This window comes from Arachis stenosperma, chromosome 6 (assembly GCF_014773155.1).
Source record: "Arachis stenosperma cultivar V10309 chromosome 6, arast.V10309.gnm1.PFL2, whole genome shotgun sequence".
Lineage (NCBI taxonomy): Eukaryota > Viridiplantae > Streptophyta > Magnoliopsida > Fabales > Fabaceae > Arachis > Arachis stenosperma.
In genome coordinates this window covers 30159578-30166492 of record NC_080382.1, presented here as the reverse complement: position 1 = coordinate 30166492, position 6915 = coordinate 30159578, and the positions used below count along the sequence as shown (strand labels likewise).

At 39.7% G+C, this 6915-nt stretch overlaps 1 non-coding gene across 1 annotated transcript; it reads right to left on the bottom strand.

Moving 5' to 3' along the window:
• Positions 1-6027: 6027 nt before the first annotated feature.
• Positions 6028-6131, bottom strand: LOC130937081 (small nucleolar RNA R71). The gene has a single exon (XR_009068315.1). It is a non-coding gene; the product is annotated as a small nucleolar RNA R71 (small nucleolar RNA).
• Positions 6132-6915: the final 784 nt, after the last annotated feature.

The window sequence follows — 6915 nt, the reverse complement described above, 5'->3', positions numbered from 1 at the left end:
TTGAAAGTAGCCACCGCTGATGGTGAACCCCTATACAAAGCTTGCCATGGAAAGGAGTAAGAAGGATTGAGTAGAAGCAGTAGGAAAGCAGGCGTCCTTGAGCCATACAGCATCTCCATCCACTTATCTGAAATTCTCACCAATGAATCTGCATAAGTATTCTATCCCTTTTATTATTTCTTCTTTTATTATTAATTTTCGAACCCGTAACTTTTTAATCTGCCTAACTGAGATTTACAAGGTGACCATAGCTTGCTTCATACCAACAATCTCTGTGGGATCGACCCTTACTCACGTAAGGTTTATTACTTGGACGACCCAGTACACTTGCTGGTTTGTTGAACGGAGTTGTGTCCACTCGTGCCAAAAATCCTAAGTTCCACAATTCTACAATAAATGCAAATCAAAGAACAGTGATCACAATTTCGTCCACCAACATTCACTCAAATGGAGGCTGAGAATTTATATGAAGCATGGGAAAGATATAAAGCTCTATTGAGAAAGTGTCCACCAGAGATGTTTACTGAATGGGATAAGTTACAAAACTTCTATGAAGGACTCACTCTAAAGGCTCAAGAAGCACTTGATCACTCAGCCAGAGGCTCATTACAACTCATGAAAACCACAGAGGAAGCTCAAAACCTCATTGATATGGTGGCCAACAACCAATATTTCTTTGCTCATCAAAGACAACGCCAACCATCACAGAGAAGAGGAGTAATGGAGTTAGAAGGAGTGGATTCAATTCTAGCTCAGAACAAGATGATGCAGCAGCAGATTCAACAACAGTTTGAGCAAATGGCCAAAAGAATTGATGGCTTGCAAGTGGCAGCAGTGAGCACCACAAGCCAACCACCAACCACTTGGGTGCAAAGTGAAGAAACTCAAGAGGAGCAACAGCAAGAGCAAGTCCAATACATGCACAACCAAAATCCTGGAACAAATAAAGTCTATGGGGATACTTACAATCCATCTTGGAAGAACCATCCCAACCTCAGATGGGGAGACAACTACAATCAAAACCAACAACCATGGCAAGGAAACTCAAGTCAGAACAATTGGAAAAACACAAACCACAACCCCCAGCCAAACACTAACCAAAATACATACAGAAAACCACAAAATAACTACCCCAATTCTAACCATCACTTACCCAACAACCACCCAACTAACCAAAACACTTACCATCATCCATCAACACCCCAAAATCAACCAATCTCACAAGACTCTCAGAGGATCACTAATCTAGAGCTGCTCATGGAGAAAATGATGAAGAACCAGGAATTGACAACAAAGAACCAAGAAGCTTCCATGAAGAACCTAGAGAGGCAGATTGGACAAATCTCCAAACAGATTTCTGTTGAAAAACCATCAAGCTCACTACCAAGTGACACCATTCCCAACCCAAAGGAAGAATGCAAGGTCGTGCAACTAAGAAGTGGAAAAATGTTAGTGGATGGTAACCAAGGAGCAACAAAGAAACTCATGGAGAATGACAATGAGCCAATAAAGAATGCTGAAGCCATCAACAAAGACATGACAACCAAGAATGTCCCAGGAGAACTCACAGAAGAAAATAACCAACCACAAAATTTGAAGAAGGGAAAGCAGATCATGGAAGAACCAATCCCAAGACAACTTCAAGGGGAGAAAAACTTGACACCCCCAATACCTTATCCACAAAGAAACAAAGGATTACCACTTCCACAAATTTCTTGAGACTTTCAAGAAGCTGGAAATCAACATACCTTTGGCTGAGGCATTAGAGCAAATGCCTCTGTATGCCAAGTTTCTAAAGGAGCTCATCAACAAGAAGAGAAGTTGGAATGAGAAGGAGACTGTAATGCTTAGTGAAGAATGCAGTGCACTCATCAGAAAGGGACTCCCTCCCAAGCTTGAAGATCCTGGAGGTTTCTTCCTACCCTGCACTATTGGAAACCTATTCATCAACAAGGGGATGTGTGACTTAGGAGCAAGCATAAATCTAATCCCATCTTCTTTAGTGAAAAAGCTTGGCATAAAGGAGGTGAAACCAATACAGATATCCTTGGAATTGGTGGATCAATCAGTAGTGTATCCTAAAGGGCTGATTGAGAACCTTTTAGTTAAGGTTGACAAGTTCATCTATCCGGCAGATTTTGTGATCTTGGATTCTTCAGAAAATGGAAATGACTCCATAATACTTGGTCGACCATTTTTAGCCACTGCTAGAGCCATTGTGGATATAGAGCAAGGAGAGCTAACTCTCAGAATGCATGAGAAGAGCATCACCTTGAAAGTCTTTCCAGAATTACAAAGGAATGAAGAAGCAAGCAAGACAAGTGGTGACTTCCTTCCAAAGCAAACAACCTACAAGGCAGTAGAACAGGAAAACAAGCATCCACAGAAAGAAAAAGGAATTCAAAAAGAAGCTGGGATAATAAACAAAAAGGAAGGCAACACAACTCAAGTCACTGTCAAGGGAAGCATATCAACAAGGAAGAAAAAGAAAAAAAAAACAAGAAAAGGGCCTACAAAGGATGGAAGAACAAGAAAATCCCAACAGAAGGATTTACCAAAGGTGACAAGTTGCAACTAGTGTATCAACAGCTGGGAACAAAGGATTACTACATTGTCAACCAAGTACTCTCTCTTGAGCACATTGAAATTGAGCATCAAGGAACACAGAGAAAGCTTACAGTGAGAGGTGACAAGTTGAGACATCACCAACATCAACCACCTTAAAGGGAGTTCAATGTCAAGCTAGTGACAATAAAAGAGCGCTTCATGGGAGGCAACCCATGATTTAAAATTTCTGTCTTCTCTTTAATAAGCTATGATTTCCTGAGTATGATTTTGAACTTTCATATTTGATAAATGCACATTTTAGAGCATAAGTCAGACTTCTAAGTTTGGTGTCCCTTAAGGCACACTTAATTTTTGCTTTTCAAAAAGAAAGGGAGCTATTCTTAGAACATATGCATAATTCTTTTTGATGAAGCATATGACCAAACACTAAGTTTGGTGTCTGCATGTGTAACAATGTTCATAAGATCATTTCCCAATCATGAAATCAAAACCATACAGAAAGGGATCATGCATCAAATAATTTCTTTAAAAATACATCAATTGTGAAGAATGGTTTGCATTGCTAAGCCGCCCCCTCAATAAAAGATAAGTTTGGTGTTCACCAACTTTTAGCATCTTTAATTAAGGGACACAATTGACCATAAAAAAATTTTTTTTAATAAATAATAATAAACAAAACAAAACAATTCTTTTCCTTTAATACAAATCAATTGCCAACGACTATATTGATGATCTAAGGCTAGTTGTTTTGGTTCATGCAGGAGAAAAAGATTGAGGCAAAAGCAAGGAGGTGCCACGGCTAGGATCAGCTATGAGAGGATGGTCACATGTGCCTAGAAGAATGATGCCAAGGCATCTTAGGCTAGTTTCACTAGCATTTTTCTGTTAGTTTTAGTTGTTTTATGCATTTTCTTGAGCTTAAAGTAACCAAGAATGGTTAAATGAATAACAAAGCAATGAACCATCCAAACAGTATGATTTTGATGCAAATTCCATGAGTTTTTAGTTATATTACTTGAATGCTATGAATGGAAGATTTCTCATGAAATTTTGCAAGACTTTGATGCAGTTGTTTGGATAATTTCAGGGAAAAAGAGGTTAGGCAAGGAAGCAACAAAATCAATAAAGGAAGCTTGAATATCACATGTGGAGTTTAAGCTCCAGTTTAAGCTCCAGTTTAAGCTCCAGTTTAAGCTCCAGTTTAAGCTTAAACTGGAGCTTAAACGCCAAAATCATGAAAGCTGAGGAAAAGCTGAAAGTGGCGTTTAACCTCCAGTTTAACCTTAAACTAGAAGTTAAACGCCAGAAATGAGAAATGCACCAGGGAGTCATTTCCACGTTTAAGCTTCAGTTTAACCTTAAACTGAAGCTTAAACGTGTTCGACTACTTTACCCTCCAGGGTTGCTTTCTTCCATTTCCACGTTTAAGCTTCAGTTTAACCTTAAACTGAAGCTTAAACGTGCTTGAATTATACCACCTCCAGGAGTGTCCAACGTTTAAGTTGCAGTTTAAGCTTAAACTGCAACTTAAACGCCACTATTTGAAAAGGTTTCTGGGCCAAAGATATTGCAGTTTAAGTTAGCATTTGAGCACAAACATTAACTTAAACATACTCTGGTATGAAACCCAATTGAATATCATGGTTTATGGGATTGGGCCTGAAGAATTGATGAGTCTGGGATTTCAATTTGTTGAGTCATGTGTCATTACTTGATTATCACTAAGTTGGCTCAATGAATGTTACAGAATTAGATCAGCAGCCTCATCAGGATTATGGATCATAAACCCAAAGCAAAAGGAAATCAGGGAAAGGCCTCAAAGCCCAAGAAACACAACAGAAGCTCAATTTAGAAAGTGTATAAATAGGATAGAATTTAAGTTAGTGAGAGGATGGATTAGGACTTTTGGATCATTTTGCTAGTTTTCATACTTTTTTTGTAATTGAATTCAGAGCTATGACTCACTAAACCCCCTTTCATTGGGTTAGGGAGCTCTGGTCATGGGAAAGAACTGGAATCCTTCGTTGGGAATTTCAAGAGAAGCTTTCTCACAGTGAATTGGATTGGGGTTTGGATGTGTATCAGTGATCGAGCGTCATCTCTTCTTATGAACATTTAAACCAAGGGATTGGGAATTTGTTTGTTTTTAGAGAGAATTGGTGAGCCAAGGGATTGGGATCCAATCATATAAGATTGCCAAGCAAAATTCAATGAACGCATTGGTTGAGGAAGAGATAAAAATGTTTTGATTCGGAGATCTCAATATCTCCTGAAACCCAATGAATTCCCCATTTCTGATCTACCACTTTCTCTTTACATTCTGCAATTAAATTCATGCAATCTCCCCGATCCCTTTTTAATTTCAGCAATTTAGCTTCTCGCTCTTTAATTCATGCAATTTTACATTCCGAAATTCTCATCTAAATCTTGATTCCGCTCAACTAGAACACACTTCTAATCCGAATTGCTCACTCAACCAATCCTTGTGGGATTCGACCTCACTCTATTGTGAGTTTTTACTTGACGATAACCGATGCACTTGCCGGAAGGAATTTTTGCCGATCGTGCAATTTCCTAAAATCGTAGCTATCAAGTTTATGGCGCCGTTGCCGGGGATTGGTTTTCGATTGACAATTCTCAAATTGTAAGTTAACTAGATTGAGCATTTTTCTTGTTTTGTTAATTCAGTTCAAGTTACTTGTTGAATTTTAATTTCTGCACTCTGTTACTTGCTTTCTTTCTTTATGCCTTTAAATTCAAGCAACTAACTCACTGACTCACTAACTATTTGAATTAATTCCTCAACTGCTCTAACCATACTCTTCCATTAACCAAGAGTATTTCACTTGTTTGTTGCTTGTGCTGTGTTCTTGTATGACAGGTAGGAGTGGAGAGACATCAACTCCTCCATATACCGAACCAGAGAGGACCCTTCATAAATTTAGAAGGGAAGCAAGAGGGAAGAGAGTACTGGGAGAAGAAGAATCTGAAGGAGAATCAGAGGACAATTTTGAGGAAGCTCTAGATCTCAACATGGATAGAGAAGTTCACAACCATGAGAGAGCTGATGGAAACAATGCCATTCCCGAGAGGAGGGTTCTTGGTTCATACATAAACCCAACCTCTGGGAATTGTGGTAGCAGCATTCAGAAACCACCCATTCAGGCCAACAATTTTGAACTCAAACCACAGCTAATATCACTGGTGGAGAATCATTGTTCATTTGGTGGGAGTGCTAATGAAGATCCAAACCAACATCTCACAAAATTCTTGAGAATTTGCGACACTGTGAAGTCCAATGGAGTCCAGGAAGATGCCTATAAACTGCTCTTGTTCCCATTTTCACTTAGGGACAAGGCAGCTAAGTGGCTGGAATCATTCCCAAGGGGGAGCCTAACAACCTGGGATGAGGTGGAAAGCAAGTTTCTGGCACGTTTCTACCCCCCACAAAAGGTCAATAGGCTTCGATCTGAGGTTCAGACTTTTAGACAACAAGATGATGAAACTCTCTACGAGGCATGGAAGAGGTTCAAGGATTTGACAAGGAAATGCCCACCAGACATGTTCCATGACTGGGTGCAATTGCATATTTTCTATGATGGACTTTCTTATGAATCAAGGAAGGCTGTAGACCATTCATCAGGAGGTTCATTGAACAGGAAAAAGACTGTGGAAGAAGCCATTGAAGTGATTGAGACAGTGGCTGAGAATGAGTACTACTATGCTCCAGAGAGACACAACACTAAGGGAGTCATGGAGCTGAACCATGTTGATACAATTCTAGCCCAAAACAAGGTGTTTGCCAAGCAACTAGCAGAGCTCACCAGGAAATTAGAAACAAATCAAGTGGCTGCAATACACACACAAGATCAAGAGGAAGTAAGCACTGAAGGAGGTGATTGGGAAGAGGCCAACTATGTGGGAAATCAACAAAGGCAACCATATGATCCACATTCCAACACTTACAACCCAGGCTGGAAAAACCACCCAAACTTTGGGTGGGGAAACCAGCAAACCCAACCACAAAACCACAAACCTTACAACCCCAACCAACATAACAATTCCACATACCAAAACTCCAACCAAAGATCATACCAAGCCACACAAAACACTTACTCCCAACCACCATATCATGGCCAAAATAATCAACCTGCCCAACCTAATCCAAACCAACAATTTCAAGATCAATTAAACAGGATAGAAGGAATGCTTGCAAACATGGGTCAGGACATAAGTGAGTTGAAAAGCTTTAGGGATGATGTGAGATCTACCTTAAGGAACCATGGTGAAAAACTCAAGAGGATGGAGTCTCGAGTAGGAGAGCTATCTCAACAGGCCCCCAAGTCA